The sequence below is a fragment of the Cebus imitator genome, unplaced genomic scaffold, assembly GCF_001604975.1.
Source record: "Cebus imitator isolate Cc_AM_T3 unplaced genomic scaffold, Cebus_imitator-1.0 Scaffold392, whole genome shotgun sequence".
NCBI lineage: Eukaryota > Metazoa > Chordata > Mammalia > Primates > Cebidae > Cebus > Cebus imitator.
The window spans coordinates 581,668-604,030 of NW_016107707.1; the positions used below are offsets into that span (position 1 = coordinate 581,668).

At 39.3% G+C, this 22,363-nt stretch overlaps 1 protein-coding gene and 1 pseudogene across 1 annotated transcript in view; one reads left to right on the forward strand and one right to left on the reverse strand.

Annotated features, from left to right (window-relative positions):
- Nucleotides 1-4,162, forward strand: part of LOC108289142 — a 9,883-nt pseudogene extending 5,721 nt beyond the window's left edge.
- The window catches only part of GABRB3 (gamma-aminobutyric acid type A receptor subunit beta3), a 344,831-nt gene that overhangs the window by 251,043 nt on the left and 71,425 nt on the right, over nucleotides 1-22,363 (reverse strand). The window lies entirely within an intron of this gene.

The window sequence follows — 22,363 nt, forward strand, 5'->3', positions numbered from 1 at the left end:
CGAGGCGGGTGGATCACGAGGTCAAGAGATCGAGACCATCCTGGTCAACATGGTGAAACCCCGTCTCTACTAAAAATACAAAAAATTAGCTGGGCATGGTGGTGCGTGCCTGTAATCCCAACTACTCAGGAGGCTGAGGCAGGAGAATTGCCTGAACCCAGGAGGCGGAGGTTGCGGTGAGCCGAGATTGCACCATTGCACTCCAGCCTGGGTAACATAAGTGAAACTCCGTCTCAAAAAAAAAAAAATTAAATAAATAAATAAATACATGGAAATTCACAGAATTATACACCAAAAAGTCACTTTTACTCAAAATTATATTTTTTAATGTTATGATAAATGCAAATAGATTTAAAACAAAAATTCAAAGACAAACACTTTCAGATTTAATTTATTTTTAAATGTTCAAAAATGTCCTATCAGGCTGGGCACGGTGGCTCATGCCTGTAATCCTAGCACTTTGGGAGACTGAAGTGGGCAGATCACTTGAGGTCAGGAGTTCAACACCACCCTGCCCAAAGTGGTGAAACCCCGTCCCTACTAAAATACAAAAATTAGCTGTGTGTGGTGGCGGGTGCCACTAATCCCAGCTCTCAGGAGGCTGAGGCAGGACAATCACTTGAACCAGGGAGTCAGAGGTTGCAGTGAGCCGAGATTGTGCCATTGCACTCCAGCCTGGGCGTTGCAGCGAGATTCCATCTCAAAAAAGACTGTTTTGTCTCCAGTAAACTCAATTAAAACAAATATTTAAAAATAAAACAGAAGGAAAAGATATACCAGGCAAGATAACAAGTTTAATACCTGGCAGAAAAAAAATTATCTCAAAAATGTAAATAAATATCACATTTTTATGTTAAAAACCTAGAAAAAATTACCATTTTGAACATACGTGCATGTAATAATGTAAGCTTTTAAGGTGTATAAGTGATATTAGATTACATTGCAGGAGAAATTCATAAATCAACTATTTAACTCACCCCTTTCAGAACGAAGTAAATTTTAAAAAGGAGAATTACAATACCTAAGTCATTCAATTAGTAAACGTGAGCCAATCTGAATGCTATACCTGCACAGAGATATTAAATGATCTGGTAACATATGCATTATTTAGAATATAAAGGAAAATCTCCCATAATTCCAACAAACCAGTATCATACTGATTGTTTTTTAAATATAATACAGTATGTTTCTGCTAACATTTTCCATATTTTTGAAAAATGATTCTTAGGTTTAAAATAATTTTGAGGATTAAAAATATTTAGAAATGGATGGCAATGAATACACTACAGGCCAAAATTCCATTTAACTAACAATTCTGCATGGAGAATTTACATTAGAAAATTTATCAGTGGAACAAACCAAGTTGGAAGGCAGAAAAAGATATGTGCTTATTTCAACAGATTCAAAGAAAGCTTCTGAAAAATTCAAAAACATTTTTATGATACTAAAAAGTACTAAACTATCAGAAAACTTAAAGGCGCCACAAAACAACTATTAGAACAGATAAACTAATTCAGTAAAGTTGCAGGATACAAAATCCACATGCAAAAATCAGTAGCATTTCTAAATGCCAACAGTAAACAATCTGAAAAGAAATTTAAAAAGTAATCCCATTTACAATAGCCACAAATAAAATTAAATATCTAGAAATTAACTTAACCAAAGAATTAAAAAACAAAAAACGCTATAATAAAAACCATAAAACACCAGTGAAATAAAGACAACAAAAAAAATCTAGAAATATTTCATGTTCATGGATTGAAAGAATCAGTATTTATAAAACAGCCATACTACCCAAGGCAATTGCAAAGATTCAGTGCAATTCTTATCAAAATACTAATGACATTCTTCACAGAAATAGAAAAAACAAATTTAAAATTTATATGAAATCACAAAAGACCCAGAATAGCCAAGCTATCCTAAGCAAAAAGAACAAAACTAGAAGAATCACATTACCTGACTTCAAATTATACCACGGAGCTATAGTAATCAAAACAGCATGGTACTGGCATAAAAACAGACAAGGAGACCAATTGAATAGGATAGAGAACCCAGAAATAAATACACACACCTACAGTGAACTCATTTTCAACCAAGGTGCCAAGAACATGCACTGGGGAAAAGACAGTCTCTTCAATAATTGGTGCTGGGAAAACTGGATATCCATATGCAGAAGAATAAAACTAGACCCCTATCTTTCACCACATAAAAAAATCAAATCAATATGTATTAAAGACTTAAATCTAAGGCCTCAAACTGTGAAACTACTACAAAAAAACAATGATGGAAACTCTCCAGGACACTGGTGGGCAAAAATTTCTTGAGCAATACCCCACAAGCACAGGCAACTGAAGCAAAAATGGACCAATGGACAACATGAAGTTAAAAAGCCTCTTCACTGCAAAGGATAAAGAAAACAAAGACAACTCACATAATGGGAGAAAATATTTGCAAACTACCAATCTGATAAGAAATTAATAACCAGAATATATAAGAAGCTCAAACAACTCTAGGGGAAAAAACATCTAATAATCTGATCAAAAAATGGGCAAAAGATTTCAACAGACGTTTCTTAAAAGAAGACATACAAATGGCAAACAGGTATATGAAAAGGTGCTCCACATCACTGGTCATCAGAGAAATGCAAGTCAAATCTACAAGGAGATATCATCTCACCCCAGTTAAAATGGCTTGTATCTAAAAGACAGGCAATAATAAATGCTGGCAAGGATGTGGAGAAAGGGAGCCCTTGTGCACTGTTGAAGGGAATACAAATTAGTTAAACCACCATGGAGAACGGTCTGGAGGTTACTCAAAAAGCTAAAAATAGAGCTGCCATATGATCCAGCAACCCCAGCGCTAGGGATATTCCCCAAAGAAGGGAAATCAGTATAGGGAAGAGATATCTGCACTCCCATGTTTGTTGCAGCTCTGTCCACAATAGCTATGACTTGGAAGTAACCTACGTGTCCATCAACAGACTATGGATAAAGAAAATGTGGTATGTACACACAATGGAATACTATGCAGCCATAAAAACAAATGAGATCCTGTCATCTGCAACAACATGGATGGAGCTGGAGATCATTAAGTGAAATAAGCCAGGCACCGAAAGACAAACACCACGTGTTCTCAATTATTTGTGGGATTTAAACATCAAAACAATTGAACTCATGGATACAGGGTAGAAGATGACTACCAAAAGCTGGGAAGGGGAGTGGGGAGTTTGGGGGAGGTAAAAATGGTTTATACATACAAAAAATAGAAAGAACGGATCAGACCTACTATTTGATAGCATAACAAGGCGATTGTAGTCAGTAATAGCTTAATTGACTTAAGTTATGACTTTACATCTTAAAATAACTAAACGAATGTAATTGTATCGTTTTTAACACAAAGAATAAATGCTTGAGGGGATGGATACCCCATTCCCCATGATTATTTCACATTGCATGTCTGTATCAAAGCATTTTATACACCCACTGTGCACCCACTAAAATTAAACATAAAAGAAGATTTTAAAAGTAACAGTGAATTAGACATAGAAGAAAACTTCTTAATCTTGGAAAATGTTACATTCCAAAAATATATGTAGCCTATAACATCTATAGTGTACACACAGGTAACAGAGAACCTTTCGATGCCTTCTCTTTAAGATCAGGATAAGGCGCTCTGAGGAAGACGTGGTGGTAGCCACACTCCTGCTCCTGACTCACCACTGTTCTCTCAACTCGAGGAACAAGTCGGTCAGGAAGGCACGCAGCAGCCACAGCTTTTAAGGATACTGGAAAAACACCCGTGGAGCCGGAGGTGGCAATTCACCGAATTCGAATCACTCTAATGAGCTGCAACACAAAATCCCTGGGGATGGTGTGTGCTGACTGCATCACAGGAGCAAAGCAAAAGAACTCCAAGTGAAAGGACCAGTTGAAATGCCTACCAAGACTTTAAGAATCACGACAAGAAAAACTCCTGGTGGTGACGGTTCTAAGACATGGGGTCGTCTCCAGCTGAGAATCCACAGCGACTCATGGACTTGCACAGTCCTTCTGAGATTGCCAAACAGACGACTTCCATCCGTATTGAGCCAGGAGTTCAGGTGGAAGTCGCCAATGCAGATGCTTGGGTCAACTATTTTAATAAATTGATTATGAGTAGTTAAAAAAAAGTCAGGATAAGGCAAAAATGCCCACTAGAGCCATGATGATTTAAAGTCATTAATAATCCAAGAAAATAATAAAATTATCGGTGTCAGGACGATAAATCTATTGTTGTGTGTGGATCATATGATAGTTTGAATAGAAAAAATAAGAGAATAAACAAATACTTTACTAAAACAACAAGAGTTTGGCAAAATGTCAGATCTTGGTCAATGTCCAAAACCAAATATTTCTCTACAAAAGTAAAACTACTAAAAAATATAATACTTTATAAAATGTAAGACCATAATAAAAATAAAACACAAATATTGTCATGTTGCTCTGCAGAAAGAAGATGGACCCCCTCCCCCCATCCAGAATCTGGTTCAGCTGTTGCCATACTCACACTGAGAGTGCACGAAAGGTTTGTCATTCACATAGCAAGGCTCTTGGGGGAGGGCATGGCAGGCTTCCCAAGCTGGACTAAAAGTGGCTTGAGAGAGTGGGAAAAGGGAGGAGACTGGCTAGGTTATTTTTGTTGCTGTTGTAGTTGTTTAATATGATACCCACAGGGTCTCACTATGTTGCCCAGGCTCCGGGGTGTGTGTGTGTGTGTGTGTGTGTGTGTGTGTGTGTGTGTGTGTGTGTGTGTGTACACTCAGCAGCCTCAGCCTGCTGAGTAGTTGGAAGAACAGGCAGATACCACCGCGCCTGACTTGGCTAGGGTTTTGTGTTGCATTTAGGGAGTGGGGCCTGGGTGAGGAATTCTGCACAGCTGTAGGTGGTTGCATGGTTTGAAACCCCAACTGGTACCCAAGGAGAGAGCACCGGGTTTTTTTCTCAGCTTGCCTAGAAATGAGGCACAAGGGTAGGAAGAAGGAACGAGGCTTAAAAAGCAGTCTCAGGAGTCAAACATTAAACAATTAGGGTCGGACTCCATTACAAACAGCAAAAAGATTAACACAAATCACTGTTAAAAAATAACTTTTTAGTAAAGTGAATTTTTCTTTAAAAAAAATAACTTTTAAAAGTGACATTTATACAGTTTTCTAAAACAAAAGACATGTCTTGCACATGATTAGGATGAGCTAAAAATATAAACGTTAGTTATTCCTAAATTAATCTATAAATTCAAATAATTTCAATCAAAATTCCAACTGGAGTTTTTGAGAAACTCAAAACATTGATTAAAAAATTTATGAGATAAAGAATGTTTTGAATAATGTAGACTTTTTTAAAAAATAAAAGGAGCAAAGAAGAATGATTAAGCATATCAGATACTGAGATATACCATAAAGTTATTTTAAAAAGACCAGGATGGTGCTGGCTCAAAAAGAAACTGAAGGGCTAATGTAACACAATAGAGATCTCAAAGACATACTGAAGCCTAGTTAGGCTCATAAAATCTGGAAAAGTTGGCACTAAAAACCAATGGACACAGGGATATTTTAGCATAAGGTTTTGGAAAACCTGAGTCCTACAGGAAGAAAAATATAAAAATAAAATTTCATGATTACCTTGAAGTTAGTCTGACATGAATTATACATATTATATATTAATTATATATGACATTTTATATATATAATGAAATTACCTTATATATATAAAACGAAATGTAATTTTCTAACATTTTAACATCATATATATGTATATATAATGTGTATATTTGTATATAATGTGTATGTGTGTGTATATATACATATATGTGTGTGTGTGTATATATATATATATAAAACGTTAGAAAATTACTTTCCATAGGCCCTAGTCCTGGGCAATGTAGTTTATTTGCCATTATTCTAGGATAATATGTGATGTGTTTCAAACAATGCAGGAAGCTGGAATACTACTCAGTTCACTTTTTCAAGACATTATAGATAATAACAGTGTAGTTTGAAAGAAACAAAGTAGATTTTTCTTTTAATAAACCTAGCTGTAGCATTTGGTTCTAAGTATTTTAAAAACTAAACGTGAAAGGGAAAAAAAAAGAATAGATAGCAATACAGGAAAAGACATTTGTAACCTGAAAGCAAGGGGTGCTCTTCATACACTAAATGCCAAGAGTACAAATCACAAGATCGAACACGACTATATTTGATACGTGATTATATCAGAAGACAAAATTCTGTTCCACAGAGACTGTGACACAGTTTGCTGACTGATCACAGATTGAGGTTAACTCTTCGCCAAGCCTAATACTGAAAAGCATCCATACCCAGATTATGCAAGGACTCCTTAAATAAACAAGAAGAAATGTAGGCACATCAAGTGAAATACTATGCAAAGGATATGAACAAATAAAGTAATTCAAAAAGCCAGAAAGCAAAAGAGCATTTGGAGAGTTGTTCAAACATTATAGTAATTAAAGGAATGCAAATTAAAACAATAATCAGCTATCATTTTATTCATAAGAGATTGGCAAAAACAGCTGGGTAATACAGTGCTAGTAAAATTCTGGGGCTAGAGGAAACCTAATCTACAGCCAGTAAGAATATAGACAGGTGCAGCCATTCTGCAGAGAACCTGGGAGCCCAGGGCCAGTTAAACACGCACAGGTGTTGTTGACCATCAGTCCTGCTGCTGAGACCATATAGAGAGCAGTTTTCACCAATTTGATAATGGGCTGTGTACAATTACATTCATCCCAACACTAGTGGCAGTTAGAGGCAATCAAGTCATCCATAACTGGGGGAAATGTAAGACATAATGGATTCATACTGGAAATATTATGCAGAAATAATAGGTCACAAAGTAGCTCTAAGCACTGAAATGGAAGATAGATTTTAAAAATACAAAAAATGTGCTGTGCATGGTGGTGGATGCCTATATGCCCAGCTACTTGGGAGGCTGAGGCAGGAAAATCCCTTGAACCCAGGATGCAGAGGTTGCAGTGAGCCAAGATCACACCACTGCACTCCAGCCTGGGCAACAAGAGCAAAACTCTGTCTCAAAAACAAAACAAAACTAAATAAAAGCATAGATTGGAGTGGAAAATAAGAAAGTCTTTATCAAAAGCTATTCATTTAAGTACTCGTTCAGAAAGTCATATTACAAACTGTGTAAGAATGAATACAAATAGAATTAGCGTATGAAAGAGAAAGTAAAATACCATCTATATATATAAACTCAAGAAACAGGGGCATTGCAAGGGCAGAAAAGGGCACCACTACCTTGAAGTGAGCCTGAAGTTTACAAATATGCTGAAAAACTACCTTCCACGAGCTCTAGGTGTGGAAAACTTCATGGTAAATATTTCCGCAATTATTCTAGGACACTATATATTGTGTTGCAAAGCATGCAGTAAATTAGAAAGTTAATCAACTCATTATATTAAGGCAGGTTACACACAAAAACGCAGTCTAGTTCCAAAGAAAAAGCAATCAAGTTTTTTTGATTCTCTGGACAAAAATCCTAAAAATAATTCAGTCGATCTCAACAATAATTTTAAAAGAAAATTTCCAATAACCAAATAGTACTTATTGGATGAATGATTTTATTTCCCATTAAAAAAATCTTACATTGCTTCAAAATAACAAATGGACTAGACTATGCCATCCCATCAACAGCTGCAGAAGTGATATTTAATAAAAAACAGCACTTCTTTTATTTTTAAAACAAAACTTTAATAAACTAAGAATAGGAATTCTTCTTATTATTTTAACATAATAAATACTTTACGTGTTCTTCAACGAACCATGTCTAAATCCTCATGGTACTTCCTCCATAACCCACTGCTATTACGATTAACAAATGATACATAAATATCTTAAACTGTTAATATCTTCAAAATAATATATAGTAAAATTAAACAATGAATAGCTTGGGTAGTAATTACAAATGTGGGAATCTGCCTATAGAAAATAACAGCTGATTATAAAAAAGCTGATATTTACTCAATACATTTTATTACTAAATATTAAAAACAGAATGCATCCAAAAATACAGAAATTGTTCAATAAAATATGGTAACAGACTTTTAAAGGAACATTAATCAGGCATGTCATCTATTGGAATAATCTTTTTGACATAAGCAAATGCTCATGATGTAATATTAAATGACGGCCTAATATAAAACCTTGCCTGTGTATGTTTAGTAAATAGACGAAATTTAAATAATGCATAACTGAGTATTGAAATGAGTTAATTTTTGTACTGTCCAAATTCATGTACCATTTCATAATCATAAAGTGACTCTAAATTATAGATGAACCTAAAAAAATAGAATTGAGCTTATTACAGGAAAATAACTTTCAAAAAATTTATAAAGTCTCTTGTACTGTTAAACATAATGTATATTTCAGAAAAATTAAAACAATTAGGAGGATACAGGTATATGTTACATAATGATTATATCCAAAAAATGAATGTAGCTCCAAGTATGTGAGCAGTTATGCTGGTATTTCTTTTTCCCAGAGCCTGCAGAAGGCTTGAGTCTTGAGCAGTGTCAGACAATCAACAGTCATTAGAAGCAGAAAAAGCCTGTTGTTACAGAATTGCTCTTCAATAATGTAGTTTCTGATTGTTTGACCAGCCTCTTTTTACATTTTCTCCTGAGGCTCTGAAACTTTCTTAATCTTCTTAGTGATGAGAAATCTTTTGCCTTTCTTTGTTGCTCAGAAAAATATCTTTGGAGTAAATGGCTAGCAAATTGAATTTCTCTGCCTTGCAAAGCCCTTTTAATGCAATCAATTGCAATGTAAGTGGAAGCTGCCATTGTAAGTCTAGCACCACCAGTAATATTCACAGGAAAAGCTACAAAATCAATCTTGGTATGGAAATATTTGTTGTAAAATCAAACTAGAGCTTATTGCCAAGGAAATTACTATGACTGATCAAATAGGTATCAAGCCTTCCCACAACACATTTAATAGAAGCACATAATGGCTTACCATCTTCATCTGCAAAAAGCCAACACGTCTCTTCAGTTCCATGACTAGCTCTACTTTCTGCATATCTCTTGCTAATTTTTTTTTCTTTCTTTTTTGAGACAGAGTCTCGCTGTGTCACCCAGGCTGGAGTGCAGTGGCACGATCTCAGCTCCCTGCCACCTCCACTGCCCAGGTTCAAAAGATTCTCCTACCTCCGCCTTCTAAGCAGCTGGGATTACAGACACATGTCACCATGCCCAGCTAATTTTTGTATTTTCAGTAGAGACAAAGTTTCACCATGTTGGCCAGGCTGGTCTTGAACTCCTGACCTAGGTGATCTGCCTGCCTCAGACTCCCAAGGTGCTGGGATCACAGGCGTGAGCCACCACGCCCGGCTACCTCTTGCTACTTTCAAAACATGGCCATTTTCTGATTATAAAATTAATTCAGGTTGATTACAGAAGTAGTGTGAATTTTACAGTCACAAACTCTGGTGTGCAAACACAACTATTTAATTCAAATAATTGTACTTATCAAGCCACCACCTGCCAAGTGGCAGACAATTTACAGTACCTATGTCATTTGCTCAGGCACTTTTGTCATTGCAACTTGGTTCTGAGTCTGCTGCTTCCATCCTCTGTCCTGTCTCCTGGGGTGACCTAAGATGTGGGGATGTTGTTGTCCTGGCAATGTGGGACGGTGAGACTCTGGGCCCACGTTTGCGGTCTTTTCTCATGGCTTGCTGAAATGCTACTGTGGAAAGTGTTGACTTCCCCACTTACTTTCCTGATGACAGAAGGTGGCTATTTTGGGGTGTGGGAAGTCCCGTTAAGTTCAAAGGATGTTGGCCTTTTACTTAATAATGGTGTCTCCCTGTGTCATGTGAACGTTTATGACCCAGTCTTTGCCAATGCAACCTCAGGAGACAAGAGTTTTTGGGCGTGTTCTGCAAAACATTTGACTACTACTGACTATGACCCTTAATTTACTCTGCATTATATTTTTGCCACTATCAAACCGTGAGGTATAACGTCTAATCCATAACGTCTTGCCCCACCAGATCGCTCCCTCCTGCCCCAGCTCAGGCCGGGTGTTTTTCTTGCTTGCTGCAAAGCAGCTGTGATCGAGTATCAGAAGCTTTCAAACCACAGCAACTCTATTTTGACTGAGGGCTGGGAAATGGGGCTGGGGCTTGCTGGGCTGCATTCTCAGAAAGTCAGGCATTCCTCGCCTCTAGACGTTTATGGTGAAGGGAACAAATTAATAATGTTTAGTAAACAGACCCAGACTTGGGAGTATTAGGATATCGAGATATCTGGAAAACAAAGGTATTCCTAATATTGCTTTAAAAATAACATCGATTCTTGCAAAATATAGTAATTAAGAAAATTAATCCTTTATCACAAACCCTTGTAGCAGAGCACATCTTCCCATATGCACAAGCATTGTACCTGAGGGGACACATTCCCCTTCTTACTTTCAGGAATGTCCTACTTACTCTGTCTATGGAGTAGCTATTCTTTTTCCACTTTACTCTTTTAATAAATTTGCTTTTGCTTTGCACTCCCGACTTGCACTGAATTCTTTCTTGCATGAGATCCAAGAGCCCCGTCTTGGGGTATGGACAGGGGCTCCTTTCCTGTGACGCCAGGACTTCTGATCACTGCATTCATTTGTTGGATACAGTTCCCTGAATCTCAGGTTTCTTTTATTTTGATTTCCTCACCAACTTTACAGAAGCACATGTTGGAGTGAGCTCCTCAACATGGTTCACAGAAGGTACCTGTCATAGGATGGCTCAGATTACGTAGCAGAATTTGTTGGAGGGAAAAATGGGAATGTAATCATTATTCACCTCCAGAGTCTGTAAGTGGGTGGGAGGCACATTTGGATCCAGACTCTGAGCTATCCCTGGGTTACAGGAAAGCAGTTCTAATCCAGACCTCAAGAGAGAGTTCTTCCATCTCGCACAAGAATGTGGTGCAAAGCAAAAGTAAGTTTATTAAGAAAGTAGAGGGCCAGGCACGGTGGCTCACGCCTGCAATCCCAGCACTTTGGGAGGTTGAGGAGGGCGGATCAGGAGGTCAGGAGTTCGAGACCAGCCTGGTCAACATGGTGAAACCCCATCTTTACTAAAGATACAACAACAACAAAATTAACCCGGCATGGTGGCACATACCTGTAATCCCAGCTACTTGGGAGGCTGAGGAAAGAAAATCGCGTGAACCTGGGAAAGCAGGCTTTCCCCTGTTAACTAACACACTGTTTGATATATACTATCCTTCATTGCAGTGCGCACACATTACGGGTGAAAGCAGAAAGTGCTATCACGGTACTAATAATTCTAGAATTTAGTGCTTGCTCCCATATTTGGACACAGTAAAGTAAAACCTATGAAAATTGATGTATGTGCAATGGGTACCTCCAGCCAGATATTTGCACTCTTATCCTTTTATTCAACTCTTTTTTGCATCTTTCAATGACTTTTTGTGATTATAATCATTAAAACCTTAGTGTACTTACATTTACTCTAAGGGGTTTTGTTGACAGTGTCTAATGTAAAACAGATTATTCTCTTTGTATTTTTACATGCTTCTTGATGATTTATAAGCCTTCACTTAGAACACATGTGAATTACGTAGCCAGCCACCTTTGTAAACTGTTAAAAACAATTTCTAGTATCTATTTCAGTGTTTGGGCTTTCTCTGTACATAACAAAAGCACTTGAAGATACACGTGCTCTTTCCTCTCCTGCCTTGAGGCAACACAGTGAAACCTTGTCTCTGCTAAAACTACAAAACTTAGCTGGGCATGGTGGTGGGTGCCTGTAATCCCAGCAACTTGGGAGGCTGAGGCAGAAGAATCGCTTCAACCCAGGAGGCAGAGGTTGCAGTGAGCCGAAATCACGCCACTGCATGCCAGCCTGCAATAGAGCAAGGCTCCTTCTCAAAAAAAAAAAAAAAAAAAAAAAAAAAAAAAAAAAAAAAAAAAAAAAAAAAAAAAAACAAACAAAAAAAAGACAATGGAGGTTACTTTAACACAAATACACGAAAATGGTGATTGCATATATAGTTCAAAACTAAATTTAAAAACTGTCATTAAATATGACTAAAATATATAATCCACTTAAAACAGTTTTCAGATTGGCTGGATATTTTTCAAACAGCAAAATTCAACCACATGGTTTGCAAGAGACATGTCTACCATAGGATATATTGCTTGTGAATCATGTTTACTTACAAAAATGTCTATTGCAACTATGATCCAATGATCCAACTCAATAGAAAGATTAAAAATAGATAATACAGAAAGATATATCAGAAATAATTACCCTAAAGGAAACTGATGTGGCTGCAGACTTTAAGACAATCAAAGTAGACTCAGACTTTAAGCAGACTTTAAGGCAAAATAATTACTGGAAATCAAATGGATATTTTAGAATGAAAAATATCCAATTTGTTGAAAAGATAAACTGTTTGAAATTTGTATTCATATACCAATGTATTTTTTCTTAACTTTTTTTTTTTTGAGATGAAGTCTCGCACTTTCACCCAGGCTGGAGTGCAATGGCACGATCTCAGCTCACTGCAACCTCTGCCTCCCAGTTTCAAGCGATCTCCTGCCTCAACCTCCCAAGTAGCTGGGATGACAGGTGCCTGCTGCCACACCTGGCTAGTTTTTTGTATTTTTAGTGGAGACGGGGTTTCACTATGCTGGCCAGGCTGATCTTGAACTCCTGACCTTGTGATCTGCCCGCCTTGGCCTCCCAAAGCGCTGCGATTACAGTTGTGAGCTACCGCACTGGGCCTCTTTTAAAGTTTTAAAGAAAACTTTTACGGAATATCAGGGAAAACAGATTAATCTACAATAATGATGGAAGAATTTCAATATGCACATCTGTTAATTATAGACAAAATATTAGTGAAGGTATAGTAAACTTCAACACTAAGATTTACAAAATTGACCTGATGAGCACATAGAGAACACTGTACCCAATAAATGTGCAATACATGCTCTTTGCAAAGTCAGGTAAACTATTTACAATTGTTATTCCACTTTACAGCCTGTCTCAATACATTTCGAAAGAAGAAAGTTGTGTACTACTTTCCTTAAACAAAATGCCATTAATTTCAAAACCAATGGCAAAAGGTAAATACAGAATGTCATTCACTTGACAATCAACCTGTGGATCAAAGAAGAAATAAGGATTTTTAAAAACTCAAACCATATTTTTAAACTATTTTGAACTTATGGAATACAATTAAAAATTATTTGGAGAAAATGTATAACCATGGATGCTTATTTTGGAAGAGAAAAGATATCTGAAGACTCCCTGAAGACAGGCAAAGAAAAGCAAATTCTTAAAAAATAGAAGACAAGAATAATGAATAAATTAAATAGCAGAGATTAAAGAAACAGGAAACACACATATAACAAAGAAAACTAACAAAGCCAAAAGTTGATTCTTTGAAAAGATAAAAAATAATGGCACTCCTGGTGAGAGTCCAACAAGAATGAAAAAACAACACACTTAATCAATATTAGGAATAAAACATGGGCAGCACTACAGAAATCACAAAAATAATAAGAGGACATTGTGAAAACCTTTGTTCTATCATTCTTTGAAAATTTAGATAAAATGATCACTTTCAGATAAAAATAAATCTTAACCAAGACAGACCCAAGAACAACAGAGAAAGTCTAGCAGCAAGAACACGATGGCAACATAGGTCTGTTGATTCTTGTTTGCTCCTTTATGTCTGAAGGTACAGTCATGAAACCAGACAAAGCAAGTAGGATGCCAAGGTGAGGGCTGTGGCTGGGGCATCTTCAGCAGAATGAGGTGAGGAGGAGTCCGTGAGGCCCATGGTAGAGGAAGGCAAGCCAAGCCCAGGAGAGCTGCAAGTCCCCTTGGGACCAGGAGTGGCAGGGAAAATGAAAGCATGGCCTGGTCCTAGGAATCTTGGGACGAAAACCAAATACCCACCCGCCCACTAGCCCCCCAATACGACAACTGTAGGCTGAGCAAAAATCTAAATGAATGAATCTAAAAAAGCCAGAACAGCCCCACAGGCTTCCCTTGGTTAGAAGAAAGTTTAGCGATGGATGAACATTACAGGGGAAGCCGGCATCACTCGACACCCCAGAAAGAGCAAACAAATACTTTATTTCCAGAGCACAAGGATCCACCTGAAAGAAACATGGATGGCAACGAAACCTCAAGTGGGTATCCTGGGATCCTAGGAAGAAGGTGGCCCCGAGATCGGGGCAGGGGCAGGGCAGGGGCAGGGCAGGGGCAGCAGGTGGCCCTACGGAGCCAGTAAAGGTGAAGGCAGTGCAGAGCCCCACCTGCAGTGGGGACAGGAAGCTTCCCCAACCAGACTGCATCCTGAGGGACAGAAGCAGACACATGGGGATGTTTTTAATAGTTTAAGACAGTTGTCCTTTCAAGAGGGTGTCCTTGAGCCATGTCCTTTGTCCAACTCTGGACAGCCACTGCTGTCACAGAGTTGTCCTGATAAAACAAAAAAGGATTACAAAACACGTACTTGGAAAAATGTTTAAATTCCAACAAATGTTGAAACCTACCGGGGGGAAAATGTGATCAAAAGAAACCTAAAGATGAAAGCTGCAGCTGGTGCTGTGGGCACCCCTCCCATGTTCAGGGCATGCCAGCCCGCTCCTGGCATCTGCCCGGCATTGCCCGGGCCTTCTCTGAGGCTGTGCTCCTAGAGCCCCTGGTCCGCCTTAGAAGCTCCTCCTGGAGCACCCCTTCCCCAGTGGTGGGGGTTGCTAAGTGCCTAGCTAGAACACCCTTTGGGTGGCTTGTTCAGGACAGCACCTTCACCCCAGCTTTCTGAGTTCCCCAGGGGAAGATGCTACGGTTCTGCAGAAAGGTAACTTCCTTGATGGTGCAGCCTTAATTGGCTATGGCCCTTTCCAAAAAACACTTCACCGTCATCCACTTCTCATGGTTTGCTTCTAGGAAAACCCAAACTAAAGACAAAAACTCTAATATTTCAGAATGATTGAAACTGCAAAAACTGTAAGATTGATACATACCATAAAAAAACAAGAGTAAGAAAAATTAAAAACAAAAAGAAGAGTGAAAATGTTCAGAAATAAATAGAAAAAAATATTAAAAGGGCATAAGAGAAACTTAATACATGTAAGACAGGTAAGGAAGATCCAACATGTGTAATACTGAAACTCCCAAACCAGTAGACTAGAGCAAGGAAACGCAACAAATATTGAAAATCAGAATTCTAGAAAACTTTAACAAAATAAAAACATTTTATCAAAATATTGAAGACACATTTTATAAATGAAAGAAGCCAGGTTCCAAAGGACATATATTACAGGATTGCCACTGTATGACATTCAGGAAAAGGCAAAGCGGGGAAGACAGGAAAATGAGCAGTGGGTGTCAGGGGCTGGGGAACCCGAGGATGAAGGGATGGAGCATGGGAGATTTTTTGGGGCAGTAAGAATTCCATATGACACTGTAATGGAGGCTGCATAACATTATGCATTTGTCAAAACTTATTAAACATACAGAGGGAAACTCTAATAATAACTATAGAGTTTAGTAAATAATAACTTATCAATGTTGCTTCATCAACGAAGCACACGCACCACACCTATGCCAGATGTAAACAACGGGGAACTGGAGGGAGAAAGGATGTGTGGGGGCGCTGTGGACTGTGCACTCTGCTCAAGTTTTGTATAAACCGAGAACTTCTTTTAAAACTTCTCTATTAACTTTAAAAAGTGGAAGAATAGTGATTTTTATATTAGGAAAGGTATATAACGTAATAAAAATATTAAATGAGAAAAAAGATGGGTATTCGTATAAAAGGCTACTTTTCCCTGTGGATATACAAAAGGTATAAATATGTAGGCCCCAAATAAAAAATGAACAACTTTTGGACACAGAATATGAAAGAGATCCTAGGAGAAATAGAAACTCATAACAAGACGCATTAACATGCCTCCCTCAGACAAGGCCAGATCAAAGAGTCAAAACGCTCATTAGAATATAGAAGATCTAAAAGTATTCAATGAAGCAACTCTAATAGAAATATATTAACCTCAAAACTCTGCCATAAGGGAATTACTTTCTTTTCAAGTGCAAATAAAAACTTATAAAAATTTATACTATATTAGGCCACAAAGAAAAAGAAACTCTGTAAACCATAATGAAAGAAATAATGGACCATACAATAAAAGCAGGAAAGAATTAAATACACAAATAGCAACAGCACCATATTTCTCTACCTAATCCCTAATAATGTCTCCATTTAAAAAGTCTTGGTTTAAAGAAAACATGCAAACTCTTTATAAAGTTGCACCGTTAAAAAACATGACGAGGCCAGGTACGGCGGCTCACGCCCATAATCGCAGCACTTTAGAAGGCTGAGGCAGGTAGATCACTTGCAGTCAGGAGTTGGAGACCAGCCTGGCCAGCACGGTGAAACCCTGTCTCTACTAAAAATCCAAAAATTAGTTGGGCATGGTGGTGTGCGCCTGTAATCCCAGCTACTTGGGAGGCTGAAGCAGGAGAATCACTGGAACCTGGAGGCAAGATGGAACCACTGCACTCCAGCCTGGGTGACAGAGTGAGACTCTGTCTCAAAAACAAACAAACAAACACACCCATGACATATGAGAACCGCAAAAATGTAACATAAAATATATGCCTGAGAAAAAAATGTTTAATTAGTCACTAAGTTAATATTAAAAGTATTAATCAAAATTAGGTACTAAAATAATTTAATATTATAAAGCTTTAAATATCAATATACATTTAAAATATAAAATATCAATTGATAATTATTAAGATTATTGATTATTAAATATTAATTTTGCATTAGCAAACATTGAAAATAAATGGACTAAAAATCCAATTCCAAAGAGTCAGAGGTTGATGATTGTTTCCACACCATGTGTGTAAGTGAAGCCAGCCTTGGGATAGAAAAAAATAAAGACAAACTCCCCTTATGGTTTGGGGACGTGAAGAAAGACCTACCATCTAAATATACTTCTTTTCCCTGGCTTAGATAAGACAAACACATTAAATACTACTCTTAGAAAATATTTCCTTTAGATTCCTTTTCATATTGCATGATACCAGGTAAAATTAAAGCATATTAAAGATCGTTGTTTAAGAATGAACTAGACAAATATTCCCTTGGCAAGAACAATGTAGGTAAAAAAGGACATGGAGAAACTCATAACATAATTTATATATATATAAATTATATATAGAAGAAATATAGGAGAAATTATATAATGGAAAATAAAGCACAAGGGTGAAAAGCCCCAATTAAAACCCAAAGAAATCAATAAATGCAAGCTACTGCTCAATAGTATCCGCATCACACATTCCGGCGTTTCCACTGGGAAGTGCTGAATTCCACTGAAAAATAACCTACGCGTCGGGAAGTGCAGAACGTTGTCTGAGGTCAGTACAGATGTTCACCTGAAATGTTGCACAGCACGGCAGGTCCCAACGTCCCCGCCAAGGCAAACACACCCTCGTGCCCCGCAGAGCTGGATCCCAAGTGGGAATGAGTTTGTGGTTGTTTTTTGGATGGGGTGGATCACACTGAACACATACAGAACTCCGCCCTCCCGCTTTCTAAGCATGAGAGCATGCTTTCAGATTAGTCACTTCTGAGCCTTAGTTTCCCTGTGCACCAAAAGGAGTAATTAGGGAACTCACTCAGGAGGGGTTTGTGATGATTAATAAGTTAAAGTAGCAGGCCGGGTGCAGTGGCTCTTTCCTGTAATCTCAGAACTTCAGGGGGCTGAGGTGGGCAGAAAACCTGATGCCAGGAGTTTGAGACCAGCCTGGCCCACATGGTGAAACCCTGTCTCCACTAAAAACACAAAAATTAGCCAGGCGTGGTGGTACACACCTGTGATCCCAGCTACTCGGGAGGCTGAGGCAGGAAAATCGCTTGAACCCAGGAGGTGGAGGTTGCCGTGAGCGGAGATCACATCCTTGCGCTCCAACGAAACTCCGTCACACAACAAAACAAAGCAACACAACACAAAACAGTTGTGCCGAGTTCCTGTGCAGTGGGAACTGGGACAAACGCTCTCAATCTTTAGCTCATAAACTCCTCACTACACTCTAAGCATCAGGCACTGGTGTTACCTCCAATGCAAAGAAAAAAGGGAAAGCTGAGCCATCTGTCTGAAAAGGGGAAGCTGAGGCACACAGCTGACGCACCTGTCTGGCTCTCAGGCCGGTGCCTGAGGGCCAGGCCGGTCCAGAAGACAGTGAACACACATTAACTTCAGCTAACAGGATTACGATCACAGTCACTTGGCATCTGTTGGGCGTGCAGCAAAAAATAACTGAATATGGTCTGTGAAATGCTCTTTGAGAAAGGGATTTTGGTGCTGAGTTACTTTGGGAATCATTGCATTTTTCTCGCGTTTAGACGGTCATAAAGCTGATTACCATATGAAAAGCCCTGAGAAGCCTCCAAATCATGCATCTCTTTAAACCAGAATTTGATGAACTTAGTTGAACCAAAACCCCGCTGATTTTGCTTTTCATATGGTTGCTGCTGTCCTAAATATCCTAAATAATACTTTCACTAACGTACTGGAGGACAGCGTGGCACACTGACCTAATTGCGTTATAACAGCTCTCACTTGCATTGCATTTACAGATTTCCAAACAACTTGCTGTGCGTTTCTTTCATCTTGCCACAACAGATGTTTCCCTTACACTGGAAGAAGCTGAGGCAGAGAAAGCTTTGGAAACTTTGCAAGTTCACTCAGGTCCAGAACTCCTACAAGAACCCACTTCCTGTGACTTTCTGTTGAGTTCTTTAGCTCATCACAGACATGGGAGGATATTTCATAGGATGACTGGTATGGTGAAAAACATTTGAGTGCATTCGAGTTAAATTTGTCTTGTATTCTGGAAGTAAGGAATGGCCCTAAAGAGAGGAGGAGCCACCTCATTAAGGCCCAACAGAGATACACAAATGGTAAAGAAACGAAGAGAATCACAGTGATGATTCAGTTTAAAGTTATTTTTCATAAATGAGGAGACCAAGGCCCAGTGACCCTCAGTGATCTGTCAACTTCGAAGGAGCGCACAGGCTGATCTGTGTCCAGAAGGCATTGGTGCCCCCAGCCCCCCTCTGCACTCTACCTAGTTTCTGCTCCGCCCATGGGCTGGCTGACCTCTGTAGTCTCCCTTGTGAATCTTCTTTTCCTCCTTCAAAAAAAAAAATTGTTGGAAGGGCCATTGTTCAGCCACAGAACATCGCATTTCTATCTCTGCGTGCTCTTTATGCAATTCGCAGTGTCTGCTATTCTCACTTTGCCTCTCCATACCCCCCTCCACCCTTCGAGGCCTTCTCTGTCTCTTGGATGTTCACTCTGGGGACCATGCCAAGTGGGCTTCCTTGCCATCTCATTTGGCCCAGTCAATGCGAAGCGTCAGCAGGTGATGGGTGAGCTGGTGGAGAGGGATGCTGGGAGTGCCCGTGCTTCAGCTCCCTGACTGCCAGGACGTGGTCTATCCACGGCACTGCCCTGTTGCCTGTGGCACAGCACCTGCTGGTTGCCCTGCTCCTTGGCTATAGACCGCTGTCCCCAGATTCTACACCAGCTTCCTGCCGTTTTCATGCTCTGCGTGCTAACGGTGACTGTTGTTGGTGCCCTTCAGGAAACTTTGTTCAATTGTCCCTTAGTCTGTGCCATCTTTTTCTTAATGCTTCTACATCCATAGCCAACAGTCTTTGAGTGGAAGGACCCCTCTATGTGCATCTTCATCTCAGACATCTCCCAAGAACCCATGTTCAATGAGCGTTTCAAACTTAAAATGCCTAAGACCAAGCTCCCGATACTTCTTTCTCCCCCTCAAATTTGATCCTCCCCCAGTCTTACATGTTTTAGGTAACTGCCAATCCTTCCAGTTGTTCAGAACTTAGCCTCTCTGTTTCCCACACACCTCATGTCTGAATGGCAGCTAGTCTGTGGCTCTGCCTTCAACCAGCTCTAAACACCTCTGCTGCTACCACTTTGGCCAAAACTATCATCATCTCTCATCTCAGTTATTGCAACTGGACTCCACCCTTCTGCCCTGGCTCCCAGGTATCCCCTTGTTAAATTAAAAGTGGCCTGACACTGCCTTTCTACTTTGAGTTCCTGCATAGAGGACTGCAACCTAACTTGGTACGTAAAAAACAACTGCAACCTAACTTAAGGGTATTTTTCTTGTAACAAATATCTTGGTCTCAGCCAGTCACAGCAGCTGGGCTTCAGCCAGTCACAGGATACCAACTCATCAGACCACACAAATGCCTCATTACCACACAATGCCCAAATAAGGCAAATGCTCCACCGTGACTGATCAAGCTGTTTCTGTATGGCACTTCCCTTTTTTATGTATAAGCACTGCCTGCCATGTTGCTGGGTGGAGCTCTCTGAAACTCTGCCTGTTCAGGGTGCTGCCCAATTCATGAAGCAAATCATTCTTTGCTCATTTAAATTGTTTAGTTTAATTGGTCTAAAGTTTTTTTTTTTTTAACACTTCCTAACATATATATTGCTAAAAGGACATCAGAACATGTCACTGCTCTGCTCAAACCTTCTGGTGGTTTCACTGCTCAGACTGAACAGCCAGAGGTCTTGCTGTGACCTATAAGGTCACATGGCTGGTCCTAAGACTTCTCTGCCCTCATTGCCTCAAGCCTCAGTCTGCCACCCCTCCCTCCACACTGACCTCCACTCTGACCTTTGAGTATACCTGGTGGCCTTCTGCTGATAGTTCTTGAACTTGCAGTACTTTTCTCATTGATATTCTTGTCCTGGATTTCTGAAGGACTCACCGCTTGACTTTCTTCAAGTCATATGTCATTTTCTCTGGACACCATAGGTAAAATCTCAAAACTGCTCCTCCTCCAACACGCGCTGTCTACTTTCATTTTATTTTTCTCCTTATCTTTTGTCACTAGCTAACATACCACACCTGTCTTCTTTCGTGTTTAGCATGTCTCCACTACAACACAAGCTCCATAAAGTTAAATGTTTCCCATTTTACAAGCAGAAAGGCTGGGACTCAGGGAGCTGAAATGACTTGAGCCACACGCCAGGGCAAGCAAGTGAATAACCTGGGTCCACGTGATGATCTTTCTAGGATCTCCACTAAGAAGAGATGCCTTAGAGTCGTGATGAAGAGCTGGATAAAACATGTGGATGTGGTCACATGCGACGTGGGAGAACGTTCTAAGGGGACATGAAAAATGATACTTTATAACAATAGTTCATGCTTGTGGTGGAAGAAGACCGTTGTTTGTTTTCGTCACATGCCTGAACCTTTCCTTCTGTGTTAAAGCGTATCCTGCTTACATGGATGAACAGACTGTCAAGCAAGCAGAGGGTGGTCTGACAGTGGGCAGTCACCGGGCACCTGGGCTAGGTGGGCACACCATCTTCGCACACATTATCTCAATTTCTCCTCACCTCCCTCCTAGGAGGTGACTATCATCATCCTATTCAGGCATGAAAGCCCAAGGGGCCCAAAAATCCCTTGTGCAAGGTCACTCAAATGATAAGATGCAACGTCAGCACTTAGACCCAGATCTGTCTGACCCCAAAATCTGTATTCTGAACGATCACTCCTGACTGTCAACACCAGAGTCCCGGGAATCTCAGTTTCCAGTCACTTAGCAGCAGCTTCATCTGTTGAGTGTGTATTGGAAGGCTTCTTTGCTTACGTTAGGAGAAATCATTATGCTTCTTTTAAAACTATGTGGCTCGTTGATGTTAATTTCTTCTAAGCGCTTAAGAAGTATTTTAATTTATGCTGGCATTTGAATTAGTATGGCATTATTTCAAAAGATGACAGTAATTCAAAATTCTGAAGGCTGGAAAACATCCAATCAAAACAAAACCAAAAGCTAACATCAAAGTAGACAGCACCTTTCCTTGAGGAAGGCACAGTGTTCTGCAGGCACATGCCAATTCGGAGATGTCTCTGTTACTTTGACAAAGTGGAGATTTTAACCACATTTAGCAAGTACCGCTGTAGAGCCTGCAAATGTGAACGATTTAACTAAAATGGAAGTTCAGTGTGAGACTGAATTTCCCTGGTGCTTGCCACCTCTGTTGTATCACATTCTGAATTCAGATCAGTGTAATGTGGTCTATTTTTACCACCCCAGCTTAACATACTGTTGGTTCTGTACAAATATGTATCGGGTGTTCCATCGATCAATGAAATAGTTTTCTTGTTCTTAAAAATCTATGACAAATTGGTCTGAGGTATTATTCAGCATTTTGTGCCAATGAAGAACTTCTGTATCTTATTTGTCAGCTTTCTTTCTC